The sequence below is a fragment of the Oncorhynchus gorbuscha genome, unplaced genomic scaffold, assembly GCF_021184085.1.
Source record: "Oncorhynchus gorbuscha isolate QuinsamMale2020 ecotype Even-year unplaced genomic scaffold, OgorEven_v1.0 Un_scaffold_655, whole genome shotgun sequence".
Classification (NCBI taxonomy): Eukaryota; Metazoa; Chordata; class Actinopteri; order Salmoniformes; family Salmonidae; genus Oncorhynchus; species Oncorhynchus gorbuscha.
Window position 1 is genome coordinate 106,754 of NW_025745754.1, and position 13,930 is coordinate 120,683.

A 13,930-nucleotide genomic window follows, 5' to 3' on the forward strand; every position below is an offset into this window, starting at 1 on the left:
GCCTGAGGCTAGTACTGTTCAGACCAGGTTAGTAGAAAATGTACTCAACTAGCCCACTAGCCTGAGGCTAGTACTGTTCAGACCCGGTTAGTAGAAAATGTGCCCAACTAGCCCATTAGCCTGAGGCTAGTGCTGTTCAGACCAGGCTAGTAGAAAATGTACCCAACTAGCCCATTAGCCTGAGGCTAGTACTGTTCAGACCAGGTTAGTAGAAAATGTACCCAACTAGCCCACTAGCCTGAGGCTAGTACTGTTCAGACCAGGTTAGTAGAAAATGTACCCAACTAGCCCACTAGCCTGAGGCTAGTGCTGTTCAGACCAGGCTAGTAGAAAATGTACTCAACTAGCCCACTAGCCTGAGGCTAGTACTGTTCAGACCAGGCTAGTAGAAAATGTGCCCAACTAGCCCGCTAGGCTGAGGCTAGTACTGTTCAGACCAGGTTAGTAGAAAATGTACTCAACTAGCCCACTAGCCTGAGGCTAGTACTGTTCAGACCAGGCTAGTAGAAAATGTACTCAACTAGCCCACTAGCCTGAGGCTAGTACTGTTCAGACCAGGCTAGTAGAAAATGTGCCCAACTAGCCCACTAGGCTGAGGCTAGTACTGTTCAGACCAGGTTAGTAGAAAATGTACTCAACTAGCCCACTAGCCTGAGGCTAGTACTGTTCAGACCAGGCTAGTAGAAAATGTACTCAACTAGCCCACTAGCCTGAGGCTAGTACTGTTCAGACCAGGCTAGTAGAAAATGTACTCAACTAGCCCACTAGCCTGAGGCTAGTACTGTTCAGACCAGGTTAGTAGAAAATGTACTCAACTAGCCCACTAGCCTGAGGCTAGTACTGTTCAGACCAGGCTAGTAGAAAATGTACTCAACTAGCCCACTAGCCTGAGGCTAGTACTGTTCAGACCAGGCTAGTAGAAAATGTGCCCAACTAGCCCGCTAGGCTGAGGCTAGTAATGTTCAGACCAGGCTAGTAGAAAATGTACCCAATTAGCCACCGGGCCTGAGGCTAGTACTGTTCAGACCAGGCTAATAGAAAATGTACCCAACTAGCCCGCTAGCCTGTGGCTAGTACTGTTCAGACCAGGCTAGTAGAAAATACACCCAACTAGCCACCTAGCCTGAGGCTAGTACTGTTCAGACCAGGCTAGTAGAAAATGTACCCAACTAGCCACCTAGCCTGAGGCTAGTACTGTTCAGACCAGGCTAGTAGAAAATGTACCCAATTAGCCACCTAGCCTGAGGCTAGTACTGTTCAGACCAGGCTAGTAGAAAATGTACCCAACTAGCCACCTAGCCTGAGGCTAGTACTGTTCAGACCAGGCTAGTAGAAAATGTACTCAACTAGCCACCTAGCCTGAGGCTAGTACTGTTCAGACCAGGTTAGTAGAAAATGTACTCAACTAGCCACCTAGCCTGAGGCTAGTACTGTTCAGACCAGGCTAGTAGAAAATGTACTCAACTAGCCACCTAGCCTGAGGCTAGTACTGTTCAGACCAGGCTAGTAGAAAATGTACTCAACTAGCCACCTAGCCTGAGGCTAGTACTGTTCAGACCAGGCTAGTAGAAAATGTACTCAACTAGCCACCTAGCCTGAGGCTAGTACTGTTCAGACCAGGCTAGTAGAAAATGTACTCAACTAGCCACCTAGCCTGAGGCTAGTACTGTTCAGACCAGGCTAGTAGAAAATGTACTCAACTAGCCACCTAGCCTGAGGCTAGTACTGTTCAGACCAGGCTAGTAGAAAATGTACCCAATTAGCCACCTAGCCTGAGGCTAGTACCGTTCAGACCAGGCTAGTAGAAAATGTACGCAATTAGCCACCTAGCCTGAGGCTAGTACTGTTCAGACCAGGCTAGTAGAAAATGTACCCAATTAGCCACCTAGCCTGAGGCTAGTACTGTTCAGACCAGGCTAGTAGAAAATACACCCAACTAGCCACCTAGCATGAGGCTAGTACTGTTCAGACCAGGCTAGTAGAAAATGTACTCAACTAGCCACCTAGCCTGAGGCTAGTACTGTTCAGACCAGGCAAGTAGAAAATGTACCCAATTAGCCACCTAGCCTGAGGCTAGTACTGTTCAGACCAGGCTAGTAGAAAATGTACCCAATTAGCCACCTAGCCTGAGGCTAGTACTGTTCAGACCAGGCAGATTATAGACCCGAAAAAAAATGGTGGTTTACACTCCAAAAGGGTTCAACAGCTGTCCCCATAGGAGAACCCTTTTTGGTTCCAGGGAGAACCCTTTTTGGTTCCAGGTAGAACTCTTTTGGGTTCCATGTAGAACCCTTTGTGGAAAGGGTTCTACATGGAACCCAAAAGGGTTCTGTAACGACTTTTCTCCTCTTCGTCCGAGGAGGAGTATAGATCGGACCAAAACGCAGCGTGGTAAGTGTCCATATTGATGTATTCAAAAACACACTGGAACAAAAATAATAAACGTGAAATCTACAAAACCGAAACAGTACCGTGTGGCCCAAACACTCACACGGAAACAAACACCCACAAACCAACAGTGAAACCCAGGCTACCTAAGTAAATTCTCAATCAGAGACAACTAACGACACCTGCCTCTGATTGAGAACCATACTAGGCTGAACACAAAAATCAACATAGAAAAACAAACATATACTGCCCACCCCAACTCACGCCCTGACCATACTAAAACAAAGAATAAAATAACAGAACTATGGTCAGAACGTGACAGGTTCTTCAAAGAGGTCTCATATGGGGACAGCCAAAGAACCATTTTAGGTTCTATTTTTCTTTCTGAGTGTACTTGCCTGGTTGGCCAGTGTCCAAAATCCCTGCCAACATGGAACAGGACATAAAAACTTATACGAGCCACTGTCACACCTGATGTCTCTTTCCACACAGACAAGATGAATGCCCAGCAGGGTCAAAGGTCAAAGGTCATTGTGTAATCTGGTCTCTCTCTCTCTGGTCTCCTGGTAGGATGAGTGCCCAGCAGGGTCTGGGTAGCTCTTGCCTCCCCCGTCTCTCCTCCCAATGTCAGGGTTAAGGGTCAGAGGTCAAGGTAGGTCATGGTGTAATCTGGTCTCTCTCTGGTCTCTCTCTCTCTGGTCTCCAGGTAGGAAGAGTGCCCAGCAGGGTCTAGGAAAATCCCGTCTCCCCGTCTTCTCCTCCCAATGTCAGGGTTAGAGGTCAAAGGTCATAGTGTAATCTGGTCTCTCTCTGGTCTCCAGGTAGGAAGAGTGCCCAGCAGGGTCTAGGAACCTCCCGTCTCCCCGTCTTCTCTTCCCAGGAGAAGAGTTACATCAAGGGCACCTGTGACTTCCTGGGTATTGGCCACTTCACCACCCGCTATATCACCCAGAAGAACTACCCGTCTGGCCGTGGGAACAGCTACTTCACCGACCGTGACCTGGTGGAGCTGGTGGACCCTCGCTGGCCCGACCCCGGTTCCGAGTGGCTCTACTCTGTCCCCTGGGGATTCAGACGCCTGCTCAACTTCGTCAAGGTATAATACACTACTGTTAGTGTGGGCAGGTCCTACCAGACAGACTTGGGTTAAATATATGATGTATTTGTCTCCCTGCCTCCCCACCCCATCTCCCTGCCTCCCCACACCATCTCCCTGTCTCCCCACACCATCTCCCTGTCTCCCCACCCCATCTCCCTGCCTCCCCACCCCATCTCCCTGTCTCCCCACACACCATCTCCCTGCCTCCCCACCCCATCTCCCTGCCTCCCCACCCCGTCTCCCTGTCTCCCCACCCCATCTCCCTGCCTCCCCACACCATCTCCCTGTCTCCCCACCCCGTCTCCCTGTCTCCCCACCCCATCTCCCTGTCTCCCCACCCCATCTCCCTGTCTCCCCACACCATCTCCCTGTCTCCCCACCCCGTCTCCCTGCCTCCCCACACCATCTCCCTGTCTCCCCACCCCATCTCCCTGTCCCCACACCATCCCCACCTGTCTCCCCACCCCTGTCTCCCCATCTCCCTGTCTCCCCACCTCCCTGCCTCCCCACCCCATCTCCCTGTCTCCCCACCCCATCTCCCTGCCCCCACCCCATCTCCCCTCCCCACACCATCTCCCTGCCTCCCCACCCCATCTCCCTGCCTCCCCACCCCTGTCTCCCCACCCATCTCCCTGCCTCCCCACACCCCGTCCTGTCTCCCCACCCCATCTCCCTGTCTCCCACCCCATCTCCCTGCCTCCCCACCCCATCTCCCTGCCTCCCCACACCATCTCCCTGCCTCCCCACCCCATCTCCCTGCCTCCCCACCCCATCTCCCTGTCCCCACCCCATCTCCCCTCCCCACCCCATCTCCCTGCCTCCCCATCTCCCTGTCTCCCCACCCCGTCTCCCTGTCTCCCACCCCGTCTCCTTGTCTCCCCACACCATCTCCCTGTCTGTCTCCCTGTCTCCCACCCCATCTCCCTGTCTCCCCACCCCATCTCCCTGTCTCCCACCCCATCTCCCTGTCTCCCCACACCATCTCCCTGTCTCCCCACCCCATCTCCCTGTCTCCCCACCCCTCCCTGTCTCCCCACCCCATCTCCCTGCCTCCCCACCCCATCTCCCTGTCTCCCCACCCCATCTCCCTGCCTCCCCACCCCATCTCCCTGTCTCCCCCACACCATCTCCCTCCCCACCCCATCTCCCTGTCTCTCCTCCCCACCCCGTCTCCCCTGCCTCCCCACCCCCCTGTCTCCCTGTCTCCCCACACCATCTCCCTGTCTCCCCACCCCATCTCCCTGCCTCCCCTGTCTCCCACCCCGTCTCCCTGCCCCCACACCATCTCCCTGTCTCCCCCACCCCATCTCCCTGCCTCCCCACCCCATCTCCCTGTCTCCCCACACCATCTCCCTGTCTCCCCACCCCATCTCCCTGTCTCCCTCTCCCTGCCTCCCCACCCCGTCTCCCACACCATCTCCCCACACCATCTCCCTGTCTCCCACCCCATCTCCCTGTCTCCCTCTCCCTGTCTCCCCACCCCATCTCCCTGTCTCCCCACCCCATGTCTCCCTCTCCCTGTCTCCTCTCCCTGCCTCCCCACCACCCTCTCCCTGTCTCCCTCTCCCTGTCTCCCCTCACCCATCTCCCTGTCCCCACCCCATCCCCTGCCTCCCCACCCCATCTCCCTGTCTCCCCACCCCATGTCTCCCCACCACCCTGTCTCCCTGTCTCCCTGTCTCCCCACACCATCTCCCTGTCTCCCCACCCCACCCTGTCTCCCTGTCTCCCTGTCTCCCTGTCTCCCCACCACCCTGTCTCCCTGTCTCCCTGTCTCCCCACCACCCTGTCTCCCTGTCTCCTCCCCACCCTGTCTCCCTGTCTCCCCCACCCTGTCTCCCTGTCTCCCCACCACCCTGTCTCCCTGTCTCCCTGTCTCCCCACCACCCTGTCTCCCTCCCTGTCTCCCTGTCTCCCCCCCCTGTCTCCCTGTCTCCTGTCTCCCCACCCCCTGTCTCCCTGTCTCCCCACCACCCTGTCTCCCTGTCTCCTCCCCACCCTGTCTCCCTGTCTCCTCCCCACCCTGTCTCCCTGTCTCCCTGTCTCCCTGTCTCCCCACCACCCTGTCTCCCTGTCTCCTCCCCACCCTGTCTCCCTCACCACCCCTGTCTCCCTGTCTCCCTGTCTCCTCCCCACCCTGTCTCCTCCCCTCACCCTGTCTCCCTGTCTCCTCCCCACCCTGTCACCCTGTCTCCCCACCCTGTCTCCCTGTCTCCCTGTCTCCTCCCCACCCCCTGTCACCCTGTCTCCCCACCCTGTCACCCTGTCTCCCTGTCTCCTCCCCACCCTGTCTCCCTGTCTCCTCCCCACCCTGTCTCCCTGTCTCCCTGTCTCCCTGTCTCCCTCCCCACCCTGTCTCCTCCCCACCCTGTCTCCCTGTCTCCCTGTCTCCCCCTGTCTCCTCCCCCTGTCACCCTGTCCCTGTCTCTCCCCACCCTCCCCACCCTGTCTCCTCCCCCACCCTGTCACCCTGTCTCCCTGTCTCCCTGTCTCCCTGTCTCCTCCCCACCCTGCCCCCCTGTCCCTCCCACCCTGTCTCCTCCCCACCCTGTCTCCTCCCCACCCTGTCTCCTCCCCACCCTGTCACCCTGTCTCCCTGTCTCCCTGTCTCTCCACTAGACCCAGTATGGGAACCCCATGATCTACGTGACAGAGAACGGAGTGTCGGAGAAGGTGCAGAGGTGCACAGACCTGTGTGATGAATGGAGGATGCAGTACTTCAAGGATTACATCAATGAGATGCTCAAGGGTGAGGAACCCATCTATCACAGGAAATAACATCCTCTGAATATTACCTTGACGAAAGGTTTAGTACAGGAAATAACAACCTCTGAATATTACCTTGAAGAAAGGTTTAGTACAGGAAATAACATCCTCTGAATATTACCTTGAAGAAAGGTTTAGTACAGGAAATAACATCCTCTGAATATTACCTTGAAGAAAGGTTTAGTACAGGAAATAATCTCTGAATATTACCTTGAGAAAGGTTTAGTAAGGAAATAACATCCTCTGAATATTACCTTTTTATAACAAATAATATTACCTTTTAGTGAAAATAATCTAATACTATAGAGCAGTAAAACCTTTTCTTTATAACAAATAATTGTTTTAGTGAACTGGCATCCTTTTAGGACAAAACAGGTGTTTTGAGTGTGTTTGAAGTTTGCTTCACTGTCTACTCCATTGATACTGGGCAAGTGAACTCCTACAGCACCCTCTGGTGGTCTTTTCTCCACATGACAGCCCTTAAGGACTGAGTGAACGTGAAGGGTTACACAGCCTGGTCGCTGCTGGACAAGTTTGAGTGGGACGAAGGCTTCTCTGAGAGGTTTGGCCTGTTCTACGTGGACTTCCTCAACAAGAATAAACCACGTTACCCAAAAGCCTCTGTTCAGTACTACAAACGCATCATCAGCTCCAATGGATTCCCCAACCAGAGAGAGGTACAGTCAGTCACAGACACCTTGCACACACCTGATACAGGCCTATTCTATTTGATTCAGAAGCATTTAAGTTTTCCACTGTGCTGTTTTGTGACAGACTTTTTTTTAATGGGTTGTATTAATACATATTGATTGATTGGTTGGTTGATTGGTTAGTTGGTTAATTAATACATGCATTTTGATGGTCTCTACAGGTGGAGAGCTGGAGAAGGAAGAGCCCTCCAGTAACCAGCTGCTAGCTGCAGGTCGTGCTCCTCCCCCAACACCACCAGTAACCAGACCCCAACACCACCAGACCCCAACACATACAGACCCCAACACCACCAGACTGCAGACCCCAACACCACCAGACCCCAACACCACCAGACCCCAACACCACCAGACCCCAACACATACAGACCAACACCACCAGTACAGAAACACCACCAGCTACACCACAGACCCCAACACCACCAGACCCCAACACCACCAGACCCCAACACCACCAGACCCCAACACATACAGACCCCAACACCACCAGACCCCAACACCACCAGACCCCCCCAACACATACAGACCCCAACACCACCAGACCCCAACACCACCAGACCCCAACACCAGACCCCAGACCCCAACACATACAGACCCCAACACCACCAGACCCCAACACATACAGACCCCAACACCACAGACCCCAACACCACCAGACCCCAACACCACAGACCCCAACACCACCAGACCCCAACACATACAGACCCCAACACCACCAGACCCCAACACATACAGACCCCAACACCACACAGACAGACCCCAACACCACCAGACCCCAACACCACCAGACCCCAACACCACCAGACCCCAACACCACAGACCCCAACACCACCAGACCCCAACCCCACACCACAGACCCCAACACCACCAGACCCCAACACCAGACCAGACCCCAGACCCCACACCACCAGACCCCAACACCACCAGACCCCAACACCACCAGACCCCAACACCACCAGACCCCAACACCCCAACACCACCAGACAGACCCCAGACCCCAACACCACCAGACCCCAACCCCCAACACCACCAGACCCCAACACCACCAGACCCCAACACCACCCCCAGACCCCAACACCACAGACCCCAACACCACCAGACCCCAACACCACCAGACCCCAACACCACCAGACCCCAACACCACAGACCCCAACACAGACCCCAACACCACCAGACCCCAACACCACAGACCCCAACACCCCCAACACAGACCCCAACACCACCAGACCCCAACACCACCAGACCCCAACACATACAGACCCCAACACCACCAGACCCCAACACCACAGACCCCAACACCACCAGACCCCAACACCACCAGACCCCAACACCACCAGACCCCAACACATACAGACCCCAACACCACCAGACCCCACCACCAGACCCCAACACCACAGACCCCAACACCACCAGACCCCAACACCACCAGACCCCAACACAGACCCCAACACACCCCAACACCAGACCCCAACACCACCAGACCCCAACACCACCAGACCCCAACACCACCAGACCCCAACACCACCAGACCCCAACACATACAGACCCCAACACCACCAGACCCCAACACCACCAGACCCCAACACCACCAGACCCCAACACCACCAGACCCCAACACCACCAGACCCCAACACATACAGACCCCAACACCACCAGACCCCAACACCATCAGACCCCAACACCACCAGACCCCAACACCACCAGACCCCAACACTGACAGACCCCAACACCACCAGACCCCAACACCACCAGACCCCAACACCACCAGACCCCAACACCACCAGACACCTGGCTCAAAGGCATCATGGCAAAGATTTTTCAATACTTGTGCATCATGGCAAAGATTGACTTGATTTAGTAAGCCCCAGTATAACGGACTCAATAGAATAGTCCCAAAAATGCCAACTCCAACCTAAATCAAGCACATACGTTAAAACTTGAACTATATGAAAATATTTTACACAATGTATGTCAGTCAGCTCCAACAACTTCAGCGTGCAGGGACATCGGGCTGAATCTGGCTGCCAGGGCAAACAAAGGAACATTCTGGCTCTAATTGGCACTTTTCAACAAACAGTTGAACTACAAATAGTTGAACTACAAATAGTTGAACTACAAATAGTTGAACTACAAATAGTTGAACTACAAATAAGTTGAACTACAAATAAGTTGAACTACAAACAGTTGAACTACAAACAGTTGAACTACAAACAGTTGAACTACAAACAGCTGAACTACAAATAGTTGAACTACAAATAGTTGAACTACAAATAGTTGAACTACAAATAGTTGAACTACAAATAAGTTGAACTACAAATAAGTTGAACTACAAATAGTTGAACTACAAATAAGTTGAACTACAAATAAGTTGAACTACAAAACTACATGGGAAGACATTCTCTAACAGGACTCTTCTTTGTTTGCCCCTCCAGCTAGAAGAAAGTCCCAGCAGGACAGTAAGGAACAGGCAGGGATGCCAAAGGTTTGGCCAGTGCATGATGAAGTTTAGGTAGGCCTACGTAGGACTTCATCACTTCTTCTTTTGATTGACTGACTGGTGTGTAGCAGACCTGGGTAGGAAATACATTCACTTTTCAAATCATTTAAAGTGTTGAATTTGAGTTGTGTTTCATTTAGCACTTATCGGACTATTCGCTATTTGCCACCGAGTACATTTCTGCTAGTAGTGCAAAGTGGTGTCATCTATGTGTTATTATAAATAAATAAAGATGGAGCCTCTGTTTGCTGTTTAGGGTGTAGACCGAGTTACTGTAAGGGTTTTAAATAAACATTTCATTTATTTATTGTGTTCAATGATTATTTCAGATCCGTTGACCAGCCACATGGAGATGGTAACAGAGATCGTGGTTCCTACAGTGTGTACTCTCTGTATTCTCCTGGCTGCTGTCTTCCTCATGTTCCTGCTGCGTAGACGCTTCTAGAACACTGCTGTCTTCCTCATGTTCCTGCTGCGTGGACGCTTCTAGAACACTGCTGTCTTCCTCATGTTCCTGCTGCGTGGACGCTTCTAGAACACTGCTGTCTTCCTCATGTTCCTGCTGCGTGGACGCTTCTAGAACACTGCTGTCTTCCTCATGTTCCTGCTGCGTGGACGCTTCTAGAACACTGCTGTCTTCCTCATGTTCCTGCTGCGTGGACGCTTCTAGAACACTGCTGTCTTCCTCATGTTCCTGCTGCGTGGACGCTTCTAGAATGTTCACACTGCTGTCTTCCTCATGTTCTGTCTTCCTCATGTGTCTTCCTCATGTTCCTGGACAATGATAGCTGTATTTTTTATTACCCACAGTTCATCTCTTTTATATACATATTGCAACAGATACAAACCTGGACACCGGACACATTTTAAAATGGAACGATAGCTATTCCATGTTAATGAAGTGTTAGCATGCATTATTATCTGTATCTTGAAAATCGAATTAAATTGCAATAAAGATTGTACAACCTGTTTTGAAACTGTTTGACTGCTTATAGGCTGCAAGGTGTTGTAGAGAGAATTCAGTAGAAGAAGAGTCTTATATAATAGGCTATACAGTATCTACACTATAGTTTGGATTGAAACCTTAAGAGTAGGCGTTTTGCTCAGCAGGATAACATAGTCTTGCAGCATAATAATATAAATGATCATATTGTAATCTGATTTCTAAATGTAAACCTGTAAATGTAACGGGATTCTTCCTGGGAAGGAGAGGCGGACCAAAATACAGCGTGGTTATAATTCATGAGTCTTTAATAATGAACCATGAATAAACTACAAAACCCGACACAGTCCCGTGTGGTACAAACACTGACACAGGAGACAACCACCCACAAAACCCAACACAGTCCCGTGTGGTACTGACACAGGAGACAACCACCCACAAAACCCAACACAGTCCCGTGTGGTACAAACACTGACACAGGAGACAACCACCCACAAAACCCAACACAGTCCCGTGTGGTACTGACACAGGAGACAACCACCCACAAAACCCAACACAACACAGGCTACCTAAATATGGCTCCCAATCAGAGACAATGACAAACACCTGCCTCTGATTGAGAACCATAGCAGGCCAAACACAGAAACAGACAAACAAGACATCCAACATAGAATGCCCACTCAGATCACACCCTGACCAAACAAAACACAGAAACATACAAAACAAACAATGGTCAGGGTGTGACAGTAAACAGACAGTATTGATCTGAATGAATTTGCCCACATAACGTTTATGAGGGGACAAAGTTTTAAAACCCCTGTTTTATCGGAAAACATTCATAGTGAAAGTTAGAAAAGAACAAGCCACGGAAAGCAAGAGCAGGTGACACATTTCTGTCGGGTAAAATTGGTAGGCTTCTCTCAGGTATGTAAACTTAACAAAAAAAGAAACATCCCTTTTTCAGGACCCTGTCTTTCAAAGATAATTTGTAAAAATCCAAATAACTTCACAGATGTTCATTGTAAAGGGTTTAAACACTGTTTCCCATGCTTGTTCAATGAACCATAAACAATGAATGAAAATGCACCTGTAGAACGGTCGTTAAGACACTAAAAGCATACAGGCAGTAGGCAATTAAGGTCACAGTTATAAGATCGTAGGACACTAAAGAGGCCTTTCTACTGACTCTGAAAAACACCAAAAGAAAGATGCCCAGAGTCCCTGCTCATGTGCATGAACGTGCCTTAAGCATGCTGCAAGGAGGCATGAGGACTGCAGATGTGGCCAGGGCAATAAATTGCAATTTCCGTACTGTGAGACGCCTAAGACAGCACTCTTCACTGATGAGGAGCGGTTTTGTCTCACCAGGGGTGGTCGGATTTGTGTTTATCGTCAAAGAAATGAGCGTTACACTGGAGCGGGATCGATTTGGAGGAGGAGGGTCCGTCATGGTCTGGGGCGGTGTGTCACAGCATCATCGGGCAGAGCTTGTTGTCATTGCAGGCAATCTCAACGCTGTGCTTTACAGGGAAGACATCCTCCTCCCTCATGTGGTACCCTTCCTGCAGGCTCATCCTGCCATGACCCTCTAGCATGACAATGCCACCAGCCATACTGCTCGTTCTGTGTGTGATTTCCTGCAAGACAGGAATGTCAGTGTTCTGCCATGGCCAGCGAAAATCCCAGATCTCAATCCCATTGAGCATGCCTGGGACCTGTTGGATCAGAGGGTGAGGGCTATTGCCATTCCCCCCAGAAATGTCTGTGAACTTGCAGGTTCCTTGGTGGGGTAACATCTCACATCAGTACTTAATGCAGCTGGTGGCCACACAAGATACCGACTGTTACTTTTGAATATGAAGGAGCGAGGAGGGTAACATTTGACCATGTGTTATTTGATCTGACTTTATTAAACAACACCATTCACCAGAGTAGCCTGTAATTCTCTGTAGATCAGAGAATGTGTGTAATGTAGATCATTCTGCACTGCAGAAGCTCAGATATGTTGCTATAGGGACGAGGGTTCCAGAGAATTCGGGAAATGCAGCTTCTCCGTAATTAGTATTCTAATTAACAGAATTGAATATAATAGCATAGTATAACGCTACTCCAAGACAACAACAAAAACACCACGTAATTTCAGGTTGATTGTGCGAATGGTCGCATTACTCTCATGTGGCACGCCACTAGGTAAAATGTATGCTTTGATTGAAACAAAACAGTTAGAATAGGCCAACAGTTTGTTAATTAAAAGCAGTTACTTTGGTAGCTATGTCTAATAAGGTGGAAATCAATAAAACAAAACTACCATTACACAGTCACTTACATAACATTCCAGACATATACAGAAGAGGGCAGTGTAACCCCCCCCAAAAAACGTTTCTATTCCCAACACGAACGGATAGTTTTGACGACACATGATTGGCTCTTGGTACAAGGAAGCAAACAGTTGATTGGTTCAATGTAAAAAAACCCGGCAGAAGTCAAGAGTGGACGAACAAAAATAACACAGGAGCCGCTGGAATAGCAACTGTTTATTTGCCAGGTAAAGTGCCCCGGCTATAGTTATTCTCCACATACTAACGACGACGACACTGTCTTATGATATATTTCCCGCATCACATTGATGGGATGTCGCTTAATTTGTTGAATTTTATCAGTTTCCCCGCAACAAACAACAACAACTGGTTAGCATAGCGCGGTAACGAGCTACTACACTATATCTACAGCAGGTTACTCATGAAAGATGGATAAATTAAGTTAGCTGATAGCCAATCTATCTAGAAGCCTGGGTTTTTTATTCGGGTTAGGACTGTCTGTTTATATGTGTTGTAAACGTTGATTCCCCTCACACTTTGATGTGTGTAGCTAATATTGCACCTAGTTAGCTACCTTGGCTAAGTTAGTTAATATAATGTGAGCCAACCAGTCGGTAAGTTCTTAGCTAACATTTAGCTAGTAGAAGTCAATAATGACACTGGCTGTAAGTCCGGTGCAGAAACCAGTGTTACAACATGTATCTTAGTCCTGTTCCAATACATTACACATAAGTCATTGGACGAAGGCGTTTTCTACTACAAGGGGGGAGTTTTAAGATCCCAACGCTCAGTCTGAACATTTAACACGAGTCGCTGTTTTGGAATGAATTTAAAGGACCTTATCTTTCATATCAGCGATAAATATGTGTCAAAATGTAGTTGATACGTGCCCTGTTAGTTTATTTATTTATTTTTATTTCACCTTTATTTAACCTGGTAGGCAAGTTGAGAACAAGTTCTCATTTACAATTGCGACCTGGCCAAGATAAAGCGTAGCAGTTCGACAGATACAACGACACAGAGTTACACATGGAGTAAAACAAACATACAGTCAATAATACAGTATAAACAAGTCTATATACGATGTGAGCAAATGAGGTGAGAAGGGAGGTAAAGGCAAAAAAGGCCACGGTGGCAAAGTAAATACAATATAGCAAGTAAAACACTGGAATGGTAGTTTTGCAATGGAAGAATGTGCAAAGTAGAAATAAA

General features: G+C 49.9%; 1 protein-coding gene and 1 pseudogene across 1 annotated transcript in view; both read left to right on the forward strand.

Moving 5' to 3' along the window:
• LOC124019698 overlaps window positions 1-9,991 on the forward strand; it is a 32,192-nt pseudogene extending 22,201 nt beyond the window's left edge.
• Window positions 9,992-12,870: 2,879 nt separating this feature from the next.
• The window catches only part of LOC124019694 (TIMELESS-interacting protein-like), a gene marked incomplete at its 3' end in the record, with an annotated part of 30,011 nt that continues 28,951 nt past the window's right edge, over window positions 12,871-13,930 (forward strand). Inside the window, exon 1 of the mRNA XM_046335102.1 lies at window positions 12,871-12,945. The remainder of the gene's footprint in view (window positions 12,946-13,930) is intronic.